Genomic DNA, 13,610 nt, shown 5'->3' on the forward strand with positions numbered 1-13,610 from the left:
CCTATTTACGGGGCAACCATGGAGGTGCAGACATAGAGAACAGACTTATAGACAGGGGTGTAGGGGGGAGGGAGGAGGGGGTAGGATGAATGGAGAGAGTAACATGGAAGCATAGACACTATCATGTGTAAAATAGGTAACCAATGGGAATTTGCTGTATGATGCAGGGAACCCAAGCCGGGACTCTGTAACAATCTAGCGGAGTGGGAAGGGGTGGGAGGTGGGAGGCGACACATGTAGACCTGTGGCTGACTCATGCTGATGTATGGCAGAGGTCAACACAACATTGTGAAGCAATTTTCCTTCAATTAAAAATAATTATTTGGAAAAAATAATGTTTATTTTATATCACTCATCACTTTTTACAATTTTTCTATATTAAGTTTTTCCATGATAGCATTAAAAGTTCTTTGTATTATGAAATGCAGTTGAATATATCAGGATGAAAAGAAATGTTCATTAATATCCTATTCAACTTCTTATAGCATCTTATGCCAGTTTTGTTTTTTAAACTGTTTTTAAACAAATGCATGCCCCGGTCTTTTAAAACCTTTATAGTTTTGAGTTGCAGTAATTGAAATACTCACATGTCAGTGAAAATTGAAGGAAAATTCAATTTCTTACAGGTACTGAAAACATATGCAAAACATTCCTGACATTCTTGGCAATTAAATGAACACATGAAAATAATCTTGATTTAATATGGATGTAAGGTAATATGATGTTATGCAAATAACACTTTCAAGGAGTTTCTGACGAACATGTGAAAAACAAAAGTATTACTCAAATCTAAAGAATACTATTTAAGAAAGGTACTGCTACTAGAGGCTATGATAGCCAAAAGACAGAAGGGAAATGATAGAATGATAAAGATTAGAAACACACAATATGCCAAATTATTTTTTTAAATAAATCCAAAAAGTTGGTTGTAATGACTTTATCAACAAGCTATGAATGAACCTGGAGCAAGTAACAAAATCATTTTGATAATCAGATTCCTGAACCGTCATAATCCCACAATTGTAAGCACAAGGACAGTATGTTACGTATTTTCAGTGATAGTAAAGGGGAAATGTCACAAACTAGACTTAATAAGGAGGTAAAGAGAAGCAGTTCCAATGGAATGAATGAGATGATCAGTGTACATAAACACCAGATTTCTTATCGTGGAAATAGTATTTTAAGTATTGAACACCTGATTCTATATTCATTTATACTGTTAACTACTTGCAATAATTTAGCATTATTGGTTTTTAAAGAAATGAAAGCCAATATATTGTCAAATGATAAAGGGTCAATCTTCACTTATTTTTATAATAGTTATAACTAACATTTTTCTCATATCCGAACACTTTACATCATCTCAGACTTTCCAAAAAGCATAATGAAAACTGAATTCTGCTTCACCAGTTACTTGTGGTTGTAGTATTTTATCTCAGATAAAGAGTCCTAGACTAGCACAGCTCCCTCCTAATCCTTCCAAAAAAGTAAACCCCTAATAACACAAATCGCTTTCAAGGCATTTAACTGTGTCCAAGAACAATAGCCTGTGTCCTGTTTCCAATAGCCAACAATACAAAATACACAATATTTGCATGTTTAGTAATACTTGACTGGATTCCAAAGGAAAAAGAACACAAGATTTATGACTGGTAGAAAAATCAATCAAGGCAAATCAAGAATGACACAGATATTAAAATTAGTAAGTAAGCAGCACTATTTATAATAGCCAGGACATGGAAGCAACCTAGATGTCCATCAGCAGACGAATGGATAAGAAAGCTGTGGTACATATACAAAATGGAATATTACTCAGCCGTTAAAAAGAATACATTTGAATCAGTTCTAATGAGGTGGATGAAACTGGAGCCTATTATACAGAGTGAAGCAAGCCAGAAAGAAAAACAGCAACACAGTATACTAACGCATATATATGTAATTTAGAAAGATAGTAAAGATGACCCTATATGCAAGGCAGCAAAAGAGACACAGATGTATAGAACAGTCTTTTGGACTCTGTGGGAGAAGGCGAGGGTGGGATGATTTGGGAGAATAGCATTGAAGCATATATATTATCATATATGAAACGAATCGCCAGTACAGGTCTGATGCATGAGACAGGGTGCTCAGGGCTGGTGCACTGGGATGACCCAGAGGGATGGGATGGGGAGGGAGGTGGGAGAGGGGTTCAGGATGGGGAACACATGTACACCCATGGCGGATTCATGTCAATGTATGGCAAAAACCACTACAATAGTGTAAAGTAATTAGCCTCCAATTAAAATAAATAAATTTATATTTAAAAAGATTAGTAAGTAAGGACAATAAAGCAGGAACTGTATTTTAAATGGTTGACAAATTAAGTAGAGACATAAAAAATGTAGAAATACCCAAAGTGGACTTCTAGAGATGAACACTATAATACGTGAGATGAAAAACAATGGAACGAGGTTGACGGCAAGTTGTGCAAGTAGAAGAAAAGACTATGAGCTGGAAGATACAGCATTATTCACTACCCAGTGTCACCCAGGAACATCATCCTTGCAAAGCACTTCTACATGAATAACAACCTAACAGATCTCTAGATTTTTGGAAGAACTCTCCTTGGGGATAGCTGCCCACCCCATTTAGGCCCCACGAAATGGATGGAGGTCAATGATGATACAGGTCCCTGGGCAGCTGAGATAGGCTGTGGGAAGCCGAGTGGGACTCCTGCTCAGAACGCCACTCTTCCTGTCCACTGTGAACAGCTCTCTCAGCTCATGTTGTCAGTCCCTTCTCCTTACTCAACCACAGACTTTAAATCTCAGTGCCCAATGCTGGCCAGGCCGCCTGCCCTGTTCTTTCTCCAGGCACCCACACTCTGATGACACTAACTTCCTTTTGGGGATATCCTTTAATAGATTCCATAGTTCCATAAACCCAGGTCGCCTGTCACCTACCCTGGTCCAGGAGACATATATGTTAGGCCTCCAAGAAAAGGACTGAAGATAATCATTCTTAAGATGATTTTTGCACGTTAGCAAACCAAAGCAGTACCAAAACTTCTGTTCTGCCAAATGTGTGTCTTTCACTCAGGATAATAGTCATAGGAAGAAAGAAAGTCATGAAATCCTTGCTTTTACAATAATCTGGTCCAAGTCACTCTAAATTACATCATAAGCTGAGCCAGGTTCTCGAAGTTTACTTTTCTTATCTAATGTCATCCACTGCCATAAAAAATAACCAGAATTCCAACCAGTAGCTAAATGCTTTACCAAATGGTCTCCATAATCTGTGTGAAGTAGGTCAAATCATATGGTAATAATAAAATAATGGTAAGTAGCATACATACTGGCTGCCCTATACCTTTTTTGTCTACTTTGGTATGAACTGCCCCTAGGGACATTTTAGAGAACACTAACAAAGCAAAACAATTGTCTTTGGGTATATAGAGAGAATAAAAGACTTACTAATGATTAAAAATTATATTGGGGTGTTGTGTGTATGTATATATGAAAACAAATATGAAGTAGATCCCAAAATGTTTTCCTTTAAAATTATCTTTGTTCATGGACCCTTTCAAAACCTCAATCAACCCTTTGGAAAATCTCCATCTATTTTCACAACTACAATTATCAAAGTTTGAAAAATCACTTTTATAAAGTGTGTCAGTATTTTAAAATGACAATAACCAATGTACAAAAAATCTCCAAGGGTAAACAAATTTCATTTAATGACTTGAGGTAGTATCAATATTCCTTTTCACCTATTAGACCATTCTAGCAGTTTCTCTACCTACCCTGATGCTGGGAAAGATTGAAGACAGAGGGAAAAGGGGACGGCAGAAGATGAGATCATTGGATAGCATCACCGACTCAATGCACATGAATTTGAGCAAAGTCCTGGAGACAGCAGAGGACAGAGGAGCCGGCTGTGCTACAGTTAATGGGACCCAAAGAGTCGGACACGACTTAGCAACTGAACAGCAACTATATTTATGTATCTCATAAGTTGCTAATATTAGCATCTCATATGCCAAAGTTCAATTGTGTTGTATAAATTTCTCTGCAACATAATTACTAACAGGTATCCTAAGATGATGTGGGGAGGAAACATGCAAAACAGCCTGGAGAGATATAAATCCTTTTTGCGTACATTTTTTCAAGGTCAAAATCTAGTACATAAAAATGGTATCACACTGATTCTCTTCAAGGTCATAATGAGAAAATACAAGTTTGTGGAAAAACAGCAACATTTGCATTTCACACGAAGTGTGAGCAATGACAGGTGCACCCTGTTTGGCCCATGCTGCTGCTGCTGCTGCTGCTGCTGCTGCTGCTGCTGCTACTGCTGCTGCTGCTGCTGCTGCTGCTGCTGCTACTGCTGCTGCTGCTGCTGCTGCTGCTGCTGCTGCTGCTGCTGCTGCTGCTGCTGCTAAGGCGCTTCAGTCATGTCCAACTCTATGCGACCCCATAGACGGCAGCCCCCCAGGCTCCCCCGTCCCTGGGATTCTCCAGGCAAGAACACTGGAGTGGGTTGCCATTTCCTTCTCCAGTGCGTGAAAGGGAAAAGTGAAAGTGAAGTCGCTCAGTCGTGTCCGACTCTTCGCGACCCCATGGACTGCAGAGTGCCAGGCTCCTCCGTCCATGGGATTTTCCAGGCAAGAGTACTGGAGTGGGGTGCCATTGGCCCATAAGACTAGCCAAAAATGCTGCGGAGTTACTACCCATTCGATGAAAAAAAAAAGAAATATTTACTGAAATGGAATGTACAGTGATTCCATATCATGTTGCTAAACCAGGCAGGCCTAACTAAATGAACCCTCCAGACAGGAAAGACGTTTTCACACACTTAATAGGGTGGTATAATTCTGAAGAAAAGTAAAATCATGTTAGAGGCTAAGGAAATCTACTGGTCACATCCTCATTCTAGAGAAGATGATATTTATCCTGGTGAAGTCACACAGCTTGTAAAGGGCACAGCCCCCAAAGATGCCCAGTCTTGCAGAGTCTAATTCACTGCTCTTTCCACATCGGTAATGTATTTTAGAAACTACATTCTGAGGATAAAATTTAAAACCAAAACAAGAATAAAAACCTCCCACTCAGGGGCTTTGAGGTAAGATCCTTAGTTGAGTCTAAAGGAAGAAAAAAAATCATTAGCTTGAGTTAGAAAAGGATAACCCTCCTCTTCCTGCTAACATTCCTTCACATTTTGCTTTTGATCATTGCTAACAGACCTCATTTGTACTGTTTCCTTTAATGTTCCTCTGCCTCATCCCATCTCTCCTTCAACTAAGGAAGATTTGGGGGTTTTCAAATCAAGCCTTAAGCTAGCGAGGGCCAAGCAGATTGATAACCAAGCAGGATGCCTTATTAGTAGAGATTGCAAACACTGAAAAAGCCCCCAACATTCCAGCAAAGATTTCAGCGTTCATTTCTCTTCCAAGTTACTAAGGCACCTCTACTTTGTGGCCTAAATTGCTCTCTTGCTAGCTGAAGAATCTCCTCATTAGCATGAAGCTATAAAATATTAACAGAGGAATTATTCTTTCTTTGGAACAAGACACCTTGCCCAATTTGCTCAATATATTCCTAACTTATACTTCCTGGTTCATTGAAGAAACTGTCTATCCAAATACCACTGAAGAGAAGACGGAGACTCGGCCATGACAACATAAAATAGCCAATAATCCATTGAAGAATAAGCTGTGTTTCATCATGATAGTTATTTTTACTGGTTTCCTTGATCATAAACTTACAGGAGCACAATTATTCCCAAAATAGTCAGAAGATTGCTGAAATATTTACAAGGGTTACACAATATTAACAGTCTTGACAGAATGCTTTTATCCTGAGTTGTCCAAATATGCATTTGCATGTATAAATTATTCCAAATATTATGAAAATAAGACATACCATGCTGCAAAGAGTGAAAGTGTTAGTCACTCAGCTGTGTCTGACTCTTTGCAACCCCATGTTCTATAGCCCACCAGGCTCCTCTCTCCATGGAATTCTCCTGGTAAGAATACCAGTTGCTGTTGCTGCTAAGTTGCTTCAGTCGTGTCCGACTCTGTGAGACCCCATGGACAGCAGCCCACCAGGCTCCTCCATCCACAGAACTCTCCAGGCAAGAATACTGGAGTGGGTTGCCATTTCCTTCTCCAGGAGATCTTCCACATCCAGAGATCAAACCAGGTCTCCTGCATTGCAGGTGGATTCTTTATCATCTGAGCCACCAGGGAAGCCCCTTGTTATCTACTCCCAATGCCAAATCCATAAGGAAATATTTTCAATAAAATTGAATTTGTGTTTTCATCCCCATTTTTTTTTTCTTTTTTTTGCTGTTCTTGCCTTAGACATAGAAGAGATTCAATGTGGGTCTCAATAAAGACAAGATGTACAAAATGGAATTTGAAAGAACAGACTTAAATTCATTCCAGTATTAACTTGAAGGTTGAAGCTCATCTAATTCTAAAATATTAAGAAAATGTTCTGCTCTAGAGTATAAATTTTTCATAAACATAATCTTTGTTGTTTAGTTGCTGAGTCATGTCTGACTCTGTGTGACCCCACGGACTATAGCCCGCCAGGCTAACCTCTGTCCATGGGATTTCCCAGGCAAGCATACTGGAGTGGGTTGCCATTTCCTTCTCCAGGGGATTCTTTAGCTTAGCATTTTTAATAAGGAACAGATATCTGTCCTGTAATGTACACAAAAGGCCTGGAAATCAAGCCTTCTCTGGGAGATTATATACCAAGTTGACTGTTAACTTTGTTGTGGCAATAGATTGTATCTGAGGCACTAACATATCATGTTAGAAATTTTAATGAACATTATCATAACATTCTTACTTTTTAGTTTCTGTTTTCTGACAGACAATGCTGGTCAGGTCTGTAAACATAGCTGCAGATGATGCTCCTTGAGAGCTAACATATTCCTTTCTATGAAAACCATGCATAAAAATTCATGAGGCTAGTGCACATTCTTAAGACTTAAACGTACATCCTGGAATGCAGTATTTTTTGGAGAGCCTAAACTCTCCCAATTTCAAGAAGATCACACCAGATGCCACATGGGAGTCATGAGATTCATCACTTGAAACAGCCAGTGGAAGTCAGCTAATCAAACATCCACGCACGAAGACTCCAGAAACCATGACCCACACCTCTTCTTCTTGTAAACCCAACACAGGAAGATTCCAAAGAAAGCCATCAAAGGAAATTCATTGTCATTAAAATGAAGTAAATTAAGTAAGCTAGTGTAACTTCCACAGTCCTTCACAAATTACTTTCTTTAAAAAAATAAAAGTGTATAAGACGCAAAATAAGTCACAGACATTGACCAACTTACCAAGTTGTTCAGCAGGGGAAACTGATGCTGAAAGCTGACACCTATCCACACGTTGTCATCAACAGAATCCGGTGCAGAGGTCCCAATTCCTGAGCAGGAAACTTACCATCTGCAGGAAAAAAAGAAAAAGGTCAAACATTGACAATTATTTCTAATATGCATATATATTGCTAATACATATGGGCATATCTAATACATACATTTGTACATATAAATTAAATATATATATATATATATATATATATATATCTATCTCAAGAATTCTTCAGTTCAGTTCAGTCACTCAGTCGTGTCCGACTCTTTGTGACCCCATGGACTGCAGCATGCCAGGCTTCCCTGTCCATCATCAACTCCTGGAGCTTGCTCAAATCCATGTCCATTGATTCGGTGATGCCATCTAACCATCTCACCTTCTGTCTTCCCCTTCTCCTCCTGCCTTCAATCTTTTCCAGCATCAGGGTCTTTTCTAAAGAGTCAGTTCTTTGCATCAGGTGGCCAAAGTATTGGAGTTTCAGCTTTAGATCAGTCGTTCCAATGAATATTCAGGACTGATTTCCTTTACAATTGACTGGTTTGATCTCCTTGCAGTCCAAGGGGCTCTCAAGAGTCTTCTCCAACACCACATACAGTGAAAATAATGAAATGTAATAACTGAAAAATTTTATTAAATATCATTGGGTTTTCTCATAACATCCATGTCTTAACCAGAGAAGGCAATGGGACCCCACACCAGTACTCTTGTCTGGAAAATCCCATGGACGGAGACGCCTGGTAGGTTGCAGTCCATGGGGTCCCTAAGAGTCGGACACGTCTGAGCGACTTCACTTTCACTTTTCACTTTCATGCATTGGTGAAGGAAATGGCAACCCACTCCAGTGTTCTTGCCTGGAGAATCCCAGGGACGGGGGAGCCTGGTGGGCTGCCGTCTATGGAGTTGCACAGAGTCAGACACGACTGAAGTGACTTAGCAGCAGCAGCCATGTCTTAACTGATGCTCTCAAACTGTGGTGCTGGAGAAGACTCTTGAGAGATCCTTGGACTCTCAAGAAGATCAAACCAGTCGATCCTAAAGGAAATCTACCCTGAATGTTCATTGGTAGGACTGATACTGAAGATGAAGCCCCAATACTTAGGCCACCCTACACGAAGTGCCGATTCACTGGAAAAGACCCTGATGCTGGGAAAGACTGAGGGCAAGAGGAGAAGGAAGCAACAGAGGATGAGATGGTTGAATGGCATCATCAACTCAATGGACATGAGTTTGAGCAAACTCCAGGAGATGGTGAAGCACAGGGAAGCCTGGTGTGCTCCAGTCCATAGGGTTACAAGAGTCTGACACAACTTAGTGACTGAACAACAACAATTATTACTAAAACCGCTAGAAGAGACTGTGAGTCTCTAATTCTTAAACTTGACACAAATCACGCAAACATCCATAGCCTGGAAAATCTCCACATATGTGAATGTAAATAAAGATGCTAGAAGAATAGCAGGTATGATTGAAAAGGGGACACCAGCAGCCACAGAGGGGGTGGATCTAAGTCTCTGCTCATCAGTCCCACGGCTCAGCCCCAGTGTGGTCCTGCTTTACTTCATGTGTAGACACAGCCACAGGGACAACCCGAATCCTCGCTTTAAAGAAAAAGAAACATTTTAACAGGTTTTTAAAAGCATTTGAGGTCAATCAAAACGGAATTATTTTCTCCATTTTGTTAATAAAACGTCCTGTCCTTTTAAAGGAATTATTTATTCTAAGACAGCTTTAAAATTTGAGGGGAAAACTCCAAGATAAGTATTACAGGATGGTGTACATGTTGTATATCAAGAAAGATTATCTCCCTCTGTGACTACAAAGATGAATGCTACTGTATTTCTTTTTGGCACATTTTTGGGTATGTATTAATCCTTAATAAAATATTAATCACAAGAAAAATAGAGGTTTGGGTCAGAAGAAGATTTTTTGTGCACCATACCGAGCAGACCGGGCTCAATAATGCAAACAGTTTGACACAACATTCATGAGATGCTAGTCTGGTGAGTTGAATTCTTATTTTACTGAACTAAACAAAGGCAGTTCAAAAGAAATTTTGACTCTGGCGAGCCTAAGTAATCCCCAAGAAATTTGCTTTTATTAACAATAGCGACATCTTTCAAAGGGTTCTCTACTGTCAATTTTATTTACCCTTCATTTTAAGGTTAGAGATAAATCTGATAACAAGACTTCTTCTTAATTATTATGCCTGTTCAAATACTTGACATAAAGTAATGCTTTAGGATATTATAGTTGGACTTTGTGAAGTGTGGAAAATTGAAAGAGTGCGTTTAGTATTGTTATTGGAATTTTCAATTTCACATGATGAGTAAGAATGCAAGCCTTAGAACAAGCTGCCTTGATTCCAACTCTGACCCTCTAGCTCATCAGTAATATGAGTTAAGGCAAATTGACATTTTTACACATCAGTCTCCTTACCTGTCAGCTAAGGATAATAAATAAATGAGTGCAAAATTATCTCTGTGAGACCAAATACATGTTAACCACATGGAATAGAACTATGTATATAACAAATACTGCATAAGTGAGGGTTGTTATTATTCATATAAATATTCTGAAAATCTGAGGACCACATTTATGCTAGGAATTTTTTTAGGTGGATAAAGCATTACAGTTCACACATCCCTGTCGTGGTGAAGCTTATATTTTAACAAGGCAGATAAGCAATAAGCACTAGAAATAGGAAAACACACAGCACTTAGACAAAAAGCACGAAGGAGAGAAATAAAGCTGGACAGAGACTAGGAAAATAACAGAATGGGGAAGACTAGAGATCTCTCCAAGAAAATTAGAGATACCAAGGGAACATTTCATACAAAGATGGGCACAATAAAGGATAGAAATGGCATGGACCTAACAGAAGCAGAAGATATTAAGAAGAGGTGGCAAAAATACACAGAAGAACTATACAAAAAAGATCTTCATGACACAGATAATCACAATGGTGTGACCACTCACCTACAGCCAGACATCCTGGAATGCGAAGTCAAGTGGGCCTTAGAAAGCATTACTTAAAACAAAGCTAGTGGAGGTGATGGAATTCCAGTTGAGCTATTTCAAATCCTAAAAGATGATGCTGTGAATGTGCTGCACTCAATATGCCAGCAAATCTGGAAAACTCAGCAGTGGCCATAGGACTAGAAAAGGTAAGTTTTCATTCCAATCCCAAAGAAAGGCAATGCCCAAGAATGCTCAAACTACCGCACAATTGCACTCATCTCACACACTAGCAAAGGAATGCTCAAAATCCTCCAAGTCAGGCTTCAACAGTACGTGAACTGTGATCTTCCAGATGTTCAAGCTGGATTTAGAAAAGGCAGAGGAACCAGAGATCAAATTGAGAATATCCACTGGATCATCAAAAAGCAAGAGAGTTCCAGAAAAACATCTACTTTATTGACTATGCCAAATCCTTTGACTGTGTGGATTTAAGCAAACTGTGGAAAATTCTTCAAGAGATGGGAATACCAGACCACCTGACCTGCCTCTTGAGAAATCTGTATACAAGTCAAGAAGCAACAGTTAGAACTGGACATGGAACAACAGACTGGTTGCAAATCAGGAAAGGAGTATGTCAAGGCTGTATATTGTCATCCTGCTTATTTAATTATATGCAGAATACATCATGCAAAATGCCGAGCTGTATGAAACACAGGCTGGAATCAAGATTGCCAGGAGAAATATCAATAACCTCAGATATGCAGATGACACCACCCTTATGGCCGAAAGCAAAGAAGAACTAAACAGGCTCTTGATGAATGTGAACAAGGAGAGTGAAAAAGTTGGCTTAAAGCTCAACATTCAGAAAACTAAGATCATGGCATCCAGTCCCATCACTTCATGGCAAATAGATGGGGAAACAATGGAAACAGTGACAGATTTTATTTTTTGAGGCTCCAAAATCACTGCAGATGGTGACTGCAGCAATGAAATTAAAAGACTCTTGCTCCTTGGAAGAAAAGCTATGACCAACCTAAATAGCATATTAAAAAGCAGAGACATTACTTTGCCAACAAAGGTGCATCTAGTAAAACCTATGGTTTCTCCAGTAGTCATGCGTGAATATGAGAGTTGGACTATAGAAAAAGCTGAGCACCGAAGAATTGATGCTTTTGAACTGTGGTGTTGGAGAAGACTCTTGAGAGTCCCTTGGACAGCAAGGAGATCCAACCAGTCCATCCTAAAGGAAATCAGTCCTGAATATTCATTGGAAAGACTGATGTTGAAGCTGAAACTCCAATACTTTGGCCACCTGATGCAAAGAGCTGACTCATTGGAAAAGACCCTGATGCTGGGAAAGATTGAAGGCAGGAGGAGAAGGGGACAACAGAGGATGGGATGGTTGGATGGCATCACCGACTCGGTGGACCTGAGTTTGAGTAAGATCCCGGAGTTGGTTATGGACAGGGAGGCCTGGCATGCTGCAGTCCATGGAGTCTCAAAGAGTGGGACACAACCAAGCGACTGAACTGAACTGAGAATAGGAAATGCATTGTTGTGCTAAGTAGTAAACATTTTCCTCACAGTTTCAAACTCCCCCATCCTTTCTGAGTGGACCTGTGTACCACTGGACCTGGGACTTCAGAGTTGATCACTGCTCGGCTTGCCTACTCCTTGTAATACTCTGCCAGTAGGGGGTGCTAAAGACAAACTATGACAGGAAATGGGAAGGGTCCTTCTACTTTCTGTTCATTTCCAGCTGACTTCCTGGTTCTACCAGGCTCACTTTGCTGCAGCATTCCCATTCCCTCTCAAGCAATTGAAGCCCATTTTTTGTGGACTTCAGAGTCAGTCTTCTCACATCCCTGTGACCCCAGAGAAACAGTTGCACTACTGGCTGGTAGCTTCTCTAGTGCCTGAGCCCATGATCACTTCCCTCTAAGCTCAGAGAGCACATCCAGTGAAGCACATCCTCCTGAGCTTTGCAAGGCTCACTCCCAGCTTCCCAACAGTAATCTTTGCCGTTGTTTCCTTGTTTCTCCTAGGGATGGCAGCTGTTTCTTGCAGCTGCAACTTCTGATACCTTCATGTTCTCCTTGCCCCATTTCCAATTATCTGGTTTACGAATCTCCATACTTATAGCTTTTCCATGAAATTTTCTCTTTTACATTCTGATGTGAGTTCTCTCTCCTGGAAAGAATGTGATCATAAGATGGAGAGCACAGGCTTCACTGAGTCAAGGTTTGAAGGGAGGGAGGGAGCCACACAGTTATGGGCAAAACAGCATGGTGGACAGGATCCAGTGCAAAGGCCCTGGGGTCCGTCGGGTACCTGCGAGGAATCACCAGAGAGCCTTGCTCAGGGCAGTGAGCAAGGGTGGAAGAGGGGAAGCTGAGCAGTTACCAGGGGCCAGATACAGAATGCCTCACAAATAGGTTGACCATACTTAACCTCGGAGCTGGACACTTTAGAAGATGAAAATGTGCTCTAAATAATCATGCTGAAATAATAGGCATTGATGGGGAATGTTCTGGGCATATTGATTTGAATGACCTTCCTATGTGTGATTCATTGCCAGGACTGCGGTTTTTTATTTGAAGTGAGGTACAAAGCTATTTGACAGTGTTGCATAGAGAGATGACTTGCTCTGATCTGCATTTTAACTGCTCCCAAGAGAAGAAGAGAGATGTATTTTCTACCAAACAGTGTTTCTCAACTCAGTATGAATTATTTAACTACACTCTACAATAAATGTGGTAAAACATACATGGGTTTTTGAGTAAATTCAATATAAAGGAAAACACACATGTACCAGTACATTTACCATGAAATCCAAATGTTATCAATAATTATTGAAGTAAACTCTGGCTATCTTTTCTATTTTCAGGAAAATCATTTAGAGTTTTGAAACTTTGAAGTTTATTATGTGAAAAATCCTTAGGCCTTTGTCTGCTCCAGATTTTCCCCTATGTTCTTGAAATAGTATAAATGATGAATTAGCTTATCTTTATTTCCAGCTAATACTCATCACAGGAAAAAGTAAAGGTTAGGAGGAAATAAAACTGTGGCTAAGAATTAACAAGGCTGGAATTTGAGCACTTGTCTGTCTTCAAAGCCAGAATTTTATGTGCCGCACCAAGCTCCATATATTAAACACCCTTTCTGGCTAATTTTATGACCTTTTAATTTCATTTTAAACATTAAAGATAAAATGCAAAGAAAGGTACATGTTGGTTTAATTTGTTGTTGAGGGAAAATTGGAACCTTTTTAAATGAGAATAAC

The 13,610-nt window shown here is 39.8% G+C and overlaps 1 long non-coding RNA gene across 1 annotated transcript in view; it reads right to left on the reverse strand.

The window, feature by feature from the left end:
- Window positions 1–13,610, reverse strand: part of LOC145534653 (uncharacterized) — a 442,985-nt gene that overhangs the window by 401,458 nt on the left and 27,917 nt on the right. The window contains exon 2 of the long non-coding RNA XR_014074847.1: window positions 7,336–7,444. This is a non-coding gene — a long non-coding RNA (uncharacterized LOC145534653). The remainder of the gene's footprint in view (window positions 1–7,335; window positions 7,445–13,610) is intronic.

Source organism: Giraffa tippelskirchi, chromosome 14 (assembly GCF_054371585.1).
Source record: "Giraffa tippelskirchi isolate mGirTip1 chromosome 14, T2T-mGirTip1v1.2.pri, whole genome shotgun sequence".
NCBI classification, from domain to species: domain Eukaryota; kingdom Metazoa; phylum Chordata; class Mammalia; order Artiodactyla; family Giraffidae; genus Giraffa; species Giraffa tippelskirchi.